This window comes from Scomber japonicus, chromosome 6 (genome assembly GCF_027409825.1).
Source record: "Scomber japonicus isolate fScoJap1 chromosome 6, fScoJap1.pri, whole genome shotgun sequence".
Taxonomy (NCBI): domain Eukaryota; kingdom Metazoa; phylum Chordata; class Actinopteri; order Scombriformes; family Scombridae; genus Scomber; species Scomber japonicus.
The window spans coordinates 19,229,210-19,244,581 of record NC_070583.1 but is presented as its reverse complement, the minus strand read 5'-3'; positions in this window follow the sequence as shown (position 1 = coordinate 19,244,581).

Sequence of the window (15,372 nt, the reverse complement as noted above, 5' to 3'; positions counted from 1 at the left end):
GTCAGCTCCTACTGAAGTAGTCATGGAGTCATTGGTATTTATCAACAACTCTATCTGTTCCCGTCCAGATATATTCAGACATTTTGTGCTATAGAGCAGGGGGAAAAAAATCTATTATTGCCCCTGAAAGGCAGACTAATAGCAAAAGTTGAAATGTAATGGTATTTGGCGGTGGATGCTAACCGTCTGAGGCAGCCGAGCTTCCTCCCTCACCTAATTACTCAGAGGACCTGTCCAGGATTCCATGTCAGCAGTGACCTCACACTGATCCAATCTGACCCTTGGCCCACACAAGGCGGTCTACGTTGTCCCTGCCAGTCAAGAGGAGGTCAATGAGTCCCACCTTAATAGTCATCAGTTCAGACCGTCTCCAGGGGACCATGAATAATCCCCATCATTTATCTCACAGACAGGTCTTATACCCACAGCACAAGGATCCTAACGGCTTATTTAGCTATAAAGCTCTTATGTGGACCCTACTGGCTATACTAAGGGCCTGATTTACTAAGATGTCAAATAAATACTAAATTGCGTGCACAGTGCAATAGATTGTGTGTTTCATTTGCGTGCGTTTTGCGGGTGATCTACTAAGAATAAATGCGTAAATGAAAACAGGTGCAACAGGGTGGAGACAACAGTATTTAAATTAGGGTTTTGCATGTCTGAAAGTGAGCAAACATTCAAGGATATTTTAAACAGCAGTTCAACTTGTGAGACTTTGTGATTAATGGATTAGACTATACGCTGCCCTCTCAAGTAGAGCTCTGATTGCCTGCTGGATTTGAGGAGTATAAAAGAGAATATATTTGAACCTTCATGTACCCTCTTCTTGCTTTCCGTGAGCCTTTGCTGCTATCAGTGCCTATCAAGGGCTTTCCAATGAACGGTGTGATTTCATTTAAGAATGCTCTACATGTGTTTTAATGAATAATCAAGGGCTGCAGAGTGATTTTTGCTCTGTGGATCAACCTCTCATATTAAGAATCCAATGTTATAGTATATGAATAATCAAAGATGCGTGAGGGTTTGATGGTAACGGTTGCCCCAGCATCATTTGCTGCTTCACTAAACTTCCTCCATCTCAGAGCTGTTGTCTGCTTCAATCTTTGAAAAGCCTAAATTTAGATATATGTACTTCTCCATTTGATCCACGCTGTGTGACTTCTGTGTCTTTGTTATTGCAGTGGAGTGTGCTTGAGATTAATGGCTCTATTTCAGACAGTTATTGTTGTGTGTAGGATCTGTGTATAGGCTGAGTCATCACAGATAAGTGTGGACAGGCTGATGCAACGTTTGTTCAGACGTCCGTGCTAATTTAAATGTCACAAGATGGGTTTCAAATACAATCAGGGCCGATGTGTGTGACCACTTTAAACATGGAACTGTCAGAAAGAAAACTGTGTGTGTTTACATGCTGCATTTATCTAGGTGTATATGTTGTATTTCTAAATGTTTAATATCAGCAAATAAAAAAAGTCAATTTGTTCATGTTTAGAAATGATAAACACTTTACATGTCAGTGAGGAATGTATCCAATGTGGCAGAAAACTGACAACTGAAAAATCCATATAAAAAGTATTGTCATCAAAAAGTTTCACTCAAAAAAAGCCAAAAAATTTCAGTGTACAAACACATTTTGATAAGCAATGAGTCAGAACAAGCCTGCAGCAGATTAATCAATAAGTTGTTAGTTCTAGCTGGTCCTGATGTGCAGTGATCAAACAGAAGATCCACTTTTAATATTATCCAGCCCACACTCAGCATTAGTTACTCTTTATGGTTGCACAAGAAAAGACAGTTTAAAAATGTGACACAAAGGTCTTTGATGAAAGAGGTAGATTCTGAGCGCTTGTCTCGAAAGCCATTTTATTGCTCAGTAACGTGTTGTGATCATAGTACGGTACTGTGCTGGAGCTCACGATGACAGCCGGAGAGTTAAAGGTGTAGTAAGCGATAATAATCCAATACATTTTTGGTCAAAATCACTGTATCTCTCCTCACTATCCGCTAGCTGTCCCTTCTAACTGGGGATTTCCACCGGTTTAGGGTTAGAGTTAGAGTAAGAAACAGCAGCATTTTGGTGTGAATTAGGCTGTGTTCACACTGCAGGCAAATCTGATTCAAATCTGATTCCTTCTCAAATCCGATTTTTAGGCCTGACTGTCCACAGTGTTTTTAGCAAGTGTCCAAATTGGATTTGGCTCTGTTCAGACTGGGCCACATTAATGACCAATCTGACAGGTTGCTGTGGCAACGTCGTCGGAGCAGAGGCGTCATCTAGCGTGTATTGTGTGATGTCATATAATTGCGACAGTAACAACAAACCCTCAAGCTTCACTTGAACGGAGCCATCTCCCCAAAGATTAAGAATTTGGTTTCATCCTCTGTCCATGGACTGATGTTTTCGACGTCCTCCATTGCCCCCATTGATATCAGCTAGCAACAACAACTCGAATAAGCGCAGGTCTGGTGTCGCATAGAGTGACGTAGTGTAGAGACGAATCCGACAAATCTGATTTGACTGTTTGGAGCTGTTCAGACTCAGGCACATCTGTCCAAATGTGATTTGAAACTACTTCCCAAAGGTGGTTTCAATCTGGTTTGCAAAAATCAGATTTCATGTGATTTATGAATGGAATAAGAGCCATCTGGTTCCATTCTAGATTGGCTAAAAATCGGATTTTGGCTTGCAGTGTGAACACAGCCTTAGTGCTGGAATGATAAGTTGATTAATTGACAATTTATCAAGCCAAATGCCAAGAAATGTGGACATACAAAACTTCATTATACAGTATACTAACCAGTGTCAGACTGTAGCTCACAAGGCAAAGAAAAAACTTTTTAAGTAGTTCTGTGTGAGCTTATATTTAATTTTGTCAGTTGCATTTAATGCATTACATTTTTTTATTACTAAGCTGGTCAGTAATATTCCAAGGTGGCAATGCCATGATTCAGAGTGGTTCAGGGAGCATGAGACATCATTTTCACACATGGCTTGTCCACCACCCAAGTCCAGACCCAATGAGAATCTTTGGGATGTGCTGGAGAAGGCTTTGTGCAGTGGTCCGACTCTCCCACCATCAATACAAGATCTTGAAAAATTAAATACAACACTGGACGGAAATAAATCTTGTGACATTGCAGAAGCTTATTGAAACAATCCCACAGTGAATACGTGCCGTAATCAAAGCTAAAGGCTGTATTAGTGTGTGACCTTTTTTTTTGGTGGCGACTTTGTTTTTGGCCAGGCAGTGTATAATAAAGAGTGACCATGAGTATACCAAGTATGACTCTGAAGTGCAACACACAGATTGAGTTGTGTCTTCTGATGTGTGTCAATTGATACCTGCAGCAAACACTGAATGTGCTGCTCAGACCGAAGTTATCAGGGTTCAGTAGCAGACACATCCGACCTGTTGAGAGAAAGTGATAAAATTTCTACTTGATGTGTTTCAAGGCTGGAAATAGGATGGTGGTGTATCCTGATGAGTGGAAGCGAATCATCCTGCGATTCTATGGATCAAGATACCACAAGTGAGCAGGTGCACATAGAAAATATTGGATGCAGGTGTTTTGACGTTCATCAGACACCACCAATGTTTGTTGCCCTTAAAGGGACCCTGTGGAGTTTTCTTGTAAACAAGTAAAAGTTATGTTTACATTGTGTTTCTTGCCAAACATATTGTCTGTGTGTCCTTGAGGTCAAAATGACAAAAATATCTCCTTCCTTATAAAACATTTACAAAGCCAATATTTTAGTGTCTTAAAAGGTAGAGTCAGTCATTCTGGAACAAGATTGTTAGTTTTTTAGCTAAACACCTAAACAAACAGACCTATCTCTTCTTTGTCCCCCACCCCACCCCAAATTCATGAACGGACATTACCATGGCGATGACCACAGGTAAATATGGCTGAATCCAGAGCAATGAGTCAGCTGTAAAGTCACTTCTGTTTGAAATGTCATGCGAGCACCACAGTCCATCCATTTATTACAATTTATGCCTCTGTGAAAGGTTTCAATGGTCTCCATGGTAACCAAACCCTTTCCTTCAGCTGACTTGTGTAGTTACATTGTCATACTGACTGTGACTAATTAAACATGGATGTTACAAGTTATCTAGAGTTACAGAGCAAAATATCTATAAGGAAGTAAAGTGAAAACAGGAATTTCCATGGCGACGTTAACAATACTGCCCAATCACATTACATGACAAGAGTCCGAGACCTAACAAAATTCTCCAGTTGCACTAAATGAAAGGAAAGTTTTGAGCAATACAAGATTCATATCTGTCCAGTGACCTGCCATATATCAGCCTTAAAAGCTGGAAGGCACTTGGTTTAAAACACAATCTGATCCTGTAACAAACTCCCTTATTTATTTGAATTTTTAAAGGCTGTTTCAGTCTTGTTTTTCATTATCAAAATCATTTTTTGAATTGTATTCCAATTTTAATTGTGTTTGATTACAAGCTGTTTGGATAAGTATAATGTAAAAGTCAGCGATATCTAGTACTACTATAGCATTAGAAGTTGTTTAATGTTTTACTGAATCCAGATGATGTTCACTTAATATCTCATACAAGTTTGTTAGAGGAACAAATAACAAGGACCTGTTTGAGTTTCACTCGTTAGTCAGAAGACAAACATCTCTTTCAAGTATTCAAACAGCTTTTATTCCAGTGTGACCGCTTTAATATCTAAAAGAACAGACAATCAACTCTTTTCTCAAGCCTTGTATCTCGCATTTGGAGCACTGGGAGAGGAATTTAGTTTTGGCAGTACAACAGATCCATACTGTATGATTTTCTTCAATCAGGGAACAGTACAAAGCTTACCCCTGGTGAATAAGCACACAGCCTCCAGCTCCTATGTCTATTTGCTCCCTGTGCTGTGGTTTCCCCTCCTTCAACCTGCTTCAACCAGCACGCTGCTTACGAATTTCATTCCATTTAGTATACAAGTTTCACTTGCTCCTACGGTTTCCCAGCCAACATGTCCCTCTATTTTTCCACCAACTCTTTTCAGTTACACTCACATTGCCGACCCTAAGGTTGTTTGGTCAAAACTAATTGGACAGTAAAATCCAATACATCCAAAACCGAGGCTAAAGATTAGGGAAATCCCATTAACATATGGTCAGGGGTGACTGAATTTCAGTCCTGTTTGAACTTGAAATGTCATCCCACTACCAATTACATTCTAAATTGCAATTTACCTCAGTTAATTACCTTAATTAATATTCAATGGAACACCAAAAAGACTCCTACTTGATTTGTTCCAGTTTTAATTTAACATATCACGGCTCATAATCTGGCCATATACGATATGCATCTCCGTCACTGCACTTGTCCACTTGAGCTTCCCTCACACTAACATATTCTGAGGATGAATTAACAAAAAAGGAGAGAAAACACTTCATCCACGTTCATTTTATGACTCAAATGTTCGCAGTGACAGTACAAAAAAAACAACTAACACAACAACCATAAATAGATAAATAAACAGTGACATAACATCATCTCAGCATACAGCACAACCAAACTTGATAAGAACAATCACAATCCAAATAAAAGTAGAAATGTTGTTTAGGGGTTGTACAAGTTAACTGCATTGATTGCATGTGGGACAAAGTGGGTGATCAGAGCTGGACAAGATTGACCGTGCTTTCTTTAAAACAAGCCTGTCAAAGATCTCAGAGAGAGAGAGATGCTGCCTGCCAATTACCTTACTGGCTTCTTTCACAATTTTGAACAGACAATTTTTGTTCTTTACTGACAAGTTTGAGTGAGAGATTAAAGACAGACGAAAGTAAGAAAATATAAAGCTCATAATTCAGCACAGTTTCTCACGGGTTTAAATACATAGTTAATCTGTATCTGTTGAGACTGTGATTAGTAAGAATCTTTTGGATGATTTTAAGAGACAGTTGGGGATGAAAGAAAATCGTTTTTTTAATGAAAAATAGCTCAGATAAACAAAAGCAGACCTAAAAATGCAGGGAACAATATACTGTAGTAATATCTGTAAAATAGTTGCTGCCAGAGCAGCTGAGTGTTCGTTCAGCCTTTTTACAGATGACATCAGTAGTCAGTTGAAAGCTCTGCCACTTTAAGAACAGCAATTCTCTCTGGAAACGAGCAGTACTTCCATTTCATGCTCTCCATTTGCTGCCTCTGTCAGCTCTCCAGATACTAGTGCATTTTCTCTTTCTTCTAAGCTGACGCTTCTGCAGGTCAAACCACTGACCTTCACCATTACTTGCACTCGCCTCCACTTGCTGAAAGGCCGGTCATTATTTCAATCCAAACGTTGGCACATTGCACATTATCGATTGCAAATGCTATTAAAAAACAATGCACTGTAAACATACAGTACACTTTCATTTCAAACTAATATATTTTAACAATGATACACACTTTAAATGACTCAACAGAGGGTGCTACTATACTGCAAGTAAGCCCCAGGTTATGGGACTAAATGTGTTAAATACAAAACACACACTCATGACTTTAGGGGGGTGCTACAACCTTCAGAGAATAATGTGTTATTTTGTTTGTGATAGTTTATTTATTTAGATTAGAACTAATTAAGACATAAAACATCCCACACAGGTTAGGAACACATAAAGTTGGGAGCTAATCAATGTAAAAAAAAGATAAAAATCTACTTTAATCAGCTTATTTATCTTGAGTGTGTGTGTGTTGTTTATACCACCTTCAGTGCTCGTTTTGTCTGCTATAATAGAAATTGTCGTAATTAAGTTTTTTCCTTTCTTTCTTTCTTAAAGTAAATTTGACCCAACTACAATTGTGTGCTGTAATAACAAAATCAAGCATCAGAAGTTATAGTCACATTGTTGGTGGATGTTAATAAATCCTACTTAGGCTCGTTTCAGACCTTTTATGATTAACATCGCAGTGGGTGGAGCTAAAACAACTGACGACAGTACAACTCTGAGCGGTCCTCCACTCCTTCATCAACACCATTACTGACAGGAGACAGGATCTATCTGAATTAAATTTTTAGTCAACACAGTATTCCATTACTGCAGGCTGGTTTTAATCTTGACATGTTGATTGGTCAAAAAGCATTCATATCTCTTCTGCTGCGATTTAATTAGCTGCACTGGAATAGAGCTGTGAAGCAAGATTAGCAAAAAAGGGAATGTTTTGATAACTATAATTGCAGTGCATTTAGTGAGTGAGCTCTTAATTGACCGGTTCCTACTTTAAGTTATCTGCGGTGTTTAATTTGAGGCCATTTAATTATTGCCCCCACACAAAGTGTCCACTTAAACGTGTCAAATGAAAGAAAGCAATCTCACATACCAATCATTCAAAGTGTCATTCAGATCTTTAAAAGGTCAATTTTGAATCTAATTTTGTAAACTTGTTATTCATTGAAAATGAAAAAAAAGGTTTAGGGTAGGCTATTAACCAGGTGTGGTGATTGACAAGGTGAGCAGGTAATGGCCATGGGTCAGGCTGACTGATGAAGGAGGAGGAGGAAGAAGAGGAGACAGGGATTAAGTATGACAGTGATGTTTTACTGAAAGCTGATTGTGTGCTGTACAGAAGGGAAAAAAAACAAAACAATATATCACCTCATGTTCCATAACACAAATAATGACAAGCAGTGAAGGATGACTATAGATGACCAATTACTGAAGTGCAATTAATAGTTCAATATTCATAAAGTACTGTAAATAATTGAACATAGTTAATTAAAAACTTAATCATTAAATTCAATAAATCAAAATATATTGCATGTAATATAAGCAGGATAATCAAGCAACTCATATCCCATACTTCATAACTATTATGTGTGAGTGAGTAGACATAACCATAAATGAAATTCTGCAAATAATTTCAATGGCAGAGCAATGAACGACGTTTGTAAATCAGAGGAGTCTCGTCCAAAGAGGTACAGTAGAAGAGGTTTTTCCTCCAGTGGTGTTTTTATATATAAAAAAACGGTGGGACAACCACAAATAAATGAGCTACATACCAGGAGAACTACTGATGCATTCTTTTAGAGATTGACCAATATATCGGTCAACTGATATTATCTACTGATATTGACCTATCACAGATATATCGGTAGCATATATGTTGTTTAAGAAAAAAAACATTTTTTAAGTTATAAGCAGCATTTTATGTACATTTGATTCTTTTTTCTTAATTCATGTTTAGTATATACGTAGCCTACATATTTCCACTTCAGTGTTTGCTGATTAATATGTTTGATGTACTGTTGGTGTTTTATGTGTCTTGTAAGGTGCCCTTGAGTGTTTTGAAAGGCGCTTATAAATAATCATTTGCAGGGTTATTATCATATATTTTTATGTTCCTTTTTTATTTATAGTGATTTATAATTATTTAATTCCCAATAAAAATCATCTCAATAAAGTTTATTGTTAAACTGTAAAATATCATACCTCCATTACATACGTATGTTTGTTCACAATACATACGTGTCCACAACACGTCCAAGTGTTTGATAACCACATCTGAGGGATCACTGCAATAAAACTGTAGGCTATACATTCTGTTTACATAAGATTATGGGCTGACTGACATCAGATTTTTTTTATTACTCCCTAATATTGGCATTGGCCCTATAAATCCCCAATCAGTACATCCCTAGATTTTTTAGCATGCCATGGATTCATGCATTGCTCCACAAAACACTTTTAATGAATGACTTCTAGCACGTCTTGTACACACACACGAAGAGAGAGGGCAATTACACAAGTTACATTACCACTGTCACAAGCCTAAATCATCATCATAAGACCACACAACCAAGCTCAGAACAAATGAGCCAAGCAAACAGAGAAGAGCTAAACACCACTGAAGGCCATCATTTTAGGGACACTAATTCAACCTGGGACAACAACCTTAATAGATAGCTTGGACACACTGACTCACCATCTATATCAATCAATCCAGCACACCAATATGGCCAATGCACCACAAAAGCAGGATGATAAAGTATGATTTCACTCACCAAAGCTGATGACTCACTGGAAGAGAAAGACAGTATGCCAGTTCCATCCATCCACATCCATGAGCTTGATGCAAAAAATTAGGCCAAAATATCTTCTTTCTGGGAACTGCTATCTTGCTTGTGTGCGCTCATGTGGAGCCAGTTGCATCAGGCAGCGTGATGGCGGCCTGCAGGACATGCACTTTTAAACACATCATTTAAAACATTGGTAGGCTACAAATGTATGTAACATTGTTACTGTGATGATGAAGTACTGCCCCTTTTGGGTGATTTCAGTCAGGCTGAAAATCGCCCAGATCTCATAGACTCTCATGTAATTTTTTTTTTTTTTCAAATTTCAGTTGTTCCAATGCAATCTCTATGGGTTCCAGGAGAGCTCGCCCTAACGTGCCTTTGTCATAATTATGTAATGTGAGGATAGCCAGAGTAGCCACCGCGAACTAGTCACAGTGCTCTGGAAATATTGGAAATATCACAGAAATCAGCGACGCAGGACATCAGTTGCTCATTCTCCATTCATTCGGATTATATTTATTTTCATCTTCATTTTAACTTTGTAACTGCAATCATGAATTGCAGGTACAAATCGGATCCGGCACGGCGGCGGATCCGTCATGGCTGACGCCATACGCAGAGCTTCTATTTTTGCAGAATGCCGGATCAGAGCACAGCAATTCAGCACAGAGCAGATGTGCGGGACAGGAAGTCGAGCACAAATACAAAATAAAATACACTGTGTTCACGGCGGATCATATTTCCCAGCACTATACCTTGAAAACATCATAATGGGCGGAGCCAGACATGAAGTCACGGTTTTAAGGCACCCCTACTACTCCTCCGAATGAATGTGTTGGTTCTGGGGTTATCTATAAAGAAAGTACATCCCGCGATTATCCGTGAATTCAAGAGATCTCGTGGGTCCTCACGGCTCACGCTGCCCGCCGGAGCCGAGACGCTACCCGATGTGAGTCACATACGCAGTTGCGTCGGCCATGGTCGGCCATCTTGGCCAGCTATTTACGGCAACACCACTTGGACATACTACTGTTATACGTTGGATAGATGTATTTCATACACGTTTCAGCAGTTGGATGCGAGTCCACACTAAGTATAGGAATAATATTTCTCAGGAATCACGGGTGAATAATGTGTTTTTTCCAAGCAGAGTTGCTGTACATAACTGTCCGATATGGCGGACCTTGGCGGACTCAACTGCGCATGTTTGAATCACATCGGGTAGCAACTCACATTGGGTAGCAACTCACATCGGGTAGCGACAAGCCGCAACACAGACGGAGGCAGTAGGTGTTGACGGAGGACGGAGCCGGGAAGGCAGTGCAGGAGGACGGAGCCGGAACCCAGCGCAGCCGTTCCGGAGCAGATCCAGATCCGGTGGAATATATGGGTAACACCGTTTTCTGTATGTGATGCATATATAAGTGTGTAAGTCATGTATTTGATACATGCATTAATACTTTTGATGTGAACCTACACTCATAGATCTGTGAATGTTTATAGTGTTCAGTCTTTCTAGTATTCAGCACTGATCTGTTCCTGTATCAGATTATAAGCTTTGTTGTATGTTATATTTTTCTATACAGTATATTAAGAAAACACACAGGAAACACAAGTAAATCATGTGATATGTTGATATCTTGTAGAACAAGACTATACATTTGAAGTTCATTTTGTCAAACATTACACATGGGTAAAATGGCATATCTAAACCACTCCTGGGTTAAAATGAGCCCGTCTTTGTTTAGATGTGCTAAATGTCTTTAAAGGAGCACGGGTTGCTATAACTCAGCAGGTCATGCTATAAAATATATTGGTGTATGCTGTTTTAAAATCTTCTTTCATGTGCCTCTTTTTTAACTTTGAGCATCTGCCTCTCTAAAGGTCTCTGCACAGCCTGCATTTGAGCATAAGAACATAACTTGAAACATAAGTAAAATAGAGATAAGTATCCAGCTAGTGTAAAATAACATGACATTGTGAGTTGGTTTTCCTTCTGACCTCCCCAATTTTTTCGGTCACCAGTCAACACTGTTAAAATACTTCCAATGTCTGTTTTCATTTAGAAGTTCACACAGTCTACATTTTGTGCTACTGCCTTCGTGTAGTAGAGTGTGCACTCACTACATGCTGCACTTGTTGTGCACTCCTGTGTGCAATACAATTTCAGTCATCCAAACATTAAAGGAATTGTAGAGATCTGTGGACTTATGTTTTATTCGTGGATGCACACAGCCTTGGAGTGTGCAGAGCAGTGAGGTTGATAAGTCGGGTAGGTTTGGTTTGTTGAGCTGATCAGCGGACATGACGGACACCTGTCTAAGTAATTTCGCCCAGCTGTGCCACATAATTATGCACAGCCATTTGTTGAAAGGCAAAAAGGACGTTGGGTGGTTTCCGTGAGCTTTTTGACAGAAAGAGTTTGTCTCTTTAACCAAAAAGAAACAACAATATTTTTCCACATACACAGAAACGCTCCAGGGTTACGGTTGATATGAAAGCTAAATTATAGTGGGAATATAACTGCTTTCAGTGGCTGCAGCAGAACTAGATCTGATTGGCCATAACACACAAAAAATGGAAATATTACATGACAGTTTACATTTTTTGACAAAAGACTATTGACTAAAATGCATTACACAAGTGCTCTCATCTGCAAATGCTTTATAGTATTATTTAAACTTCACATTTAATATGTTGCCTTTAAAAACCTGATAGGTATAACTGTCATACACCATGGATTCATGTCAGTGTCAATGAATAAACTAATTTCTGCTGGATTTAATTTGCCAGTTGTGACTGAAAAAGAAAAGTAAAGCCACTTTAAAGTCCCTTTGATTAGCCCCCTTCAACTGTTTCCACATCAGTAATGTACTGTGATAGTAGAACATTTACTAAGAGAGAATTTTGGAGCCACGAGCAAAAGCGAAGCTTTCATCCAGCACCTGTCCAGCAGAACTGCCCTCAAACAGTTAGCGAGTTCCTGCCTTCCTCAGCTTGTTTAAGAGAAAAATAAACCTGATACTGATATGGACATTCATTAACAAGTGGCAGTTTTTCCCCAGTTTATGAGTAGTTGGTTTACCAGGGGAAGTCTTGTCCTTCTCCCACATTTACTCTTGAGTTTGTTAAATTGGTAAAGAGGGATTTTATATGGTTGCACTTTTCCCTTGCCTTCATAAAACCACGGTCATACACTCAATATACCTTTTCACTTAATGTAACTCATGCATTGCTTGGTACAGTTATGTTTCTCTGTGGCCAGGAAGGCATGGCGTGTGTAAGGCTTCCTTATCTCCTGGGAACAATAGTGCAGCTCAGGCCTCCAGGAGGTCAAAAACTGATATACTATAGCAGAATAGGTTGCACAGTGACCTTGGACGCATCAAGAATAGAAATGCAGGTAGGATGAGGTGAGAGTACACTGACTGTAAATCAGGAGGTCCCACAGATGACCAAAATGCTGTGAGCAAAGCGTCTCTAACACCGCAGCCAGATCCCAAAAGTAAACAAAGCCAGTTGTAAGGCAAAGTGCTGAGATGGCAGATAAAAGCCAAGATGACCTCATATCAATTTCCTGCTCAAAAAATAAATCCCCACCCTAGTTCTGAAGTTGAAAGAGGCAGGAGTTTGACATAACAAAATGTAGTAGAAAGTAAAAAGTTCAATTTCCACCTTAATTTTTTTTACTCTTCATTTTGATCAAACACTGTGATGGTATTGAGGTTTTCCAGTGTTAGAAGATAATAGGATCCAGCTTCTCGTGTAAGGATTTACTGCTTTTCTCTGCTCTATATAGATTTTGATAGAATATTTTTGGTGGTTCGGACTTTGTAATCAGACAAAACAAAGTGTTATTCTGAGGATTTTCCCCCATTTTTAGAAAATGTAAAGACTAATTGAACAAGTGATCTTTTAATTAAAAAAAGAACCAGCCTCTTGTTGTTATAAAGGAGGGTAGATTATGTAGCTAGGACCTTTAGTATAATACTTACTGCAGGCTATGTATATTTATAACACAAAAGATGTAACACAACACTGGAACAATCAGGAATGAATTGATGTCTCCATCTTAAGAATCACCTGGAAGCAGAAATAGGTTATCAACTCACACTTGAATCTTTCTGTTCACCACAGGATCCATCCACACATGCATTGTGGCCTCAAGGTTAAAAAAGAGTTTCAATATCATCTTATATTTCTCATTTAATCAATTCATAATAATTTTTCTCTTTTTTTACCTTTAGGCACATGAGCTCGAGCTTCAGTGTAATGCTAAACTCTAGTACACTGGAATATAGAGTCAGTATTAAATAGTTGTTAATATGATACTTCTTTTGAAGTTTTAACAAAATCACATGCATGTCTTTTATTGTGAAATAACTTAAATGAAATAACTAAAGCTGCTACTGAAAGCTGTCAACACTGCAGACAGTCATTCCAGCCATTCTTTGTCAGACAAATAACAGGGTTTTGGCTAATCAGGTTTAGCTGCCAATCACCTATACTCACTATTTGAACCAAGAATTTAGCCCCCTCAAATTGCTACTGAGGCATTTTTATTTATTTAGCTTCACATGACAGAGATATCCAAGCCTGCTGTTATTTTCATACTGCTGAGGGAGCAGGCAGCAAAGCAGGAATGGTTGGACGGTAGCATTCCATCAATAGGACAACGATCAGTGTCAGGCTGAGAATAGGTATGTTGATTTAACCGTGTCACCATGTCCAGTATGTGATAGAAACAAGAGAGAGCTTTGATGAGAAATGTGACGACTGCATCCTCTGGCTCAGAACTGCTGGTAAAACAGCGGAAGTGACAGACGAGGAGGACACGCTCCGGCAGGCAAGCCGAAATTGAATCCTGTCTTGGTTAATACCTCTGAAATGATGCGTCTCTTGCACTTTTGTGTGGACCTGTTTAACTTCTCATCCTATCCCCCTTTCATTTATTACAAAGAAGCCATTAACATTTCCGAGTTGTCAGGTAGACTAGAGCCAAGGTAAGGAGGTGCTGGTAGGTTGGGAATAATCTTTGGGGAACTTCAGCAGACTGTTTTGTTGAAACTGTCGCAGTGTGGTCTTTCACACCTGATGGAGTGTCTACTTGGACAGCCGTTGCTTATCTATCCACATACTCCATACAAATTAAGCAACCAGCCATTTACCTGTATACAGTTCCAGTTGTTCTGATGAATTTTGTGTGATTTAATGTAAATCAGTTTTAATTCAGCCAACCTCTTCAACAAAGAAAACAGAGCGTAGGAGCCTATATGCAATTTATTTATGTTTGATTAATTAGTATGGAATCATTTCAGTTCATATATAAAACAGCAGCTTTAGAAGAAACTGAAAGGAGTATTTTACAGGTTGATCTATTTATATAGTTCATATTTGCAATAATGTAACAGCTTAATTGTTTGATTGTATTTACAATTTATGTGGATATCTTAAAATGAAGAAAATTTAATTTAAATTACATTTGTAATATTTGTTAAATGATGATTGTTATTGTTGCTTTATAGTAACTGCCCCTTGATGGAGGATTGGGGGGGGGGTTATTAAGTGGATAGCAAGGCATGTGGAGAGTGGAGCCACACAGTTTTTTTAAAGTCACTCCTTTTTAAATGATTCTTGCTATTTGGTATCAGTAATAACTTTGGAGAAAGACAATTACTCTGTATAACTGTTTTTGCTGTTGTTGTTTCAAAGTAAATCGTCAAATTTATCAAGTGGTCCTTTTTAGAGTGTCAAGCTATGGCTTCATTCTTCTAAAACCTACACAGAGAAAACAAAGCTTGACATCATAAATACTATTTGTGTCAACTTGAAGTTTAGTTCACAATGTTATAAAGGAGGGAAAATGCTGATTGGCTCTGTATTCCTGACACCAGATACATTTGTGGCCAAATGATTCCCAAGAAAAATAAGATGATTTTATGCAACTATTTTTAAAAGGTTGTCTGAATGTTTCAAGGCAGACACCTAAATAAAAGCTTGTACACTTTCTATACATTTTTGGATGGTTAAAAAGAATAAATGTGTTAATGTCAGGCAGTAAATGTCTGCAAATTGTTTTTCCACCATATTTTTGAAGTAATGAAATTGCACCATAACCACTCCAGTGTTTCCTCTATACTGACTGAGTAGCTATGCTTCTCTTATAGCAGAACCTTTCACATGTACGTCCTTTGAAGAATGAGGAGAGTGAGGATGACTGGAAACAACCTCACGATAATATAGGGTGTTATCATGCTAGCACAGTATGTGAGTGAAAATCATTAGTATCCCAGTGATATTAATGATCTTGTGAATTTTTTTAGCAGTGGCGCTTGTAATTTTGTAGCA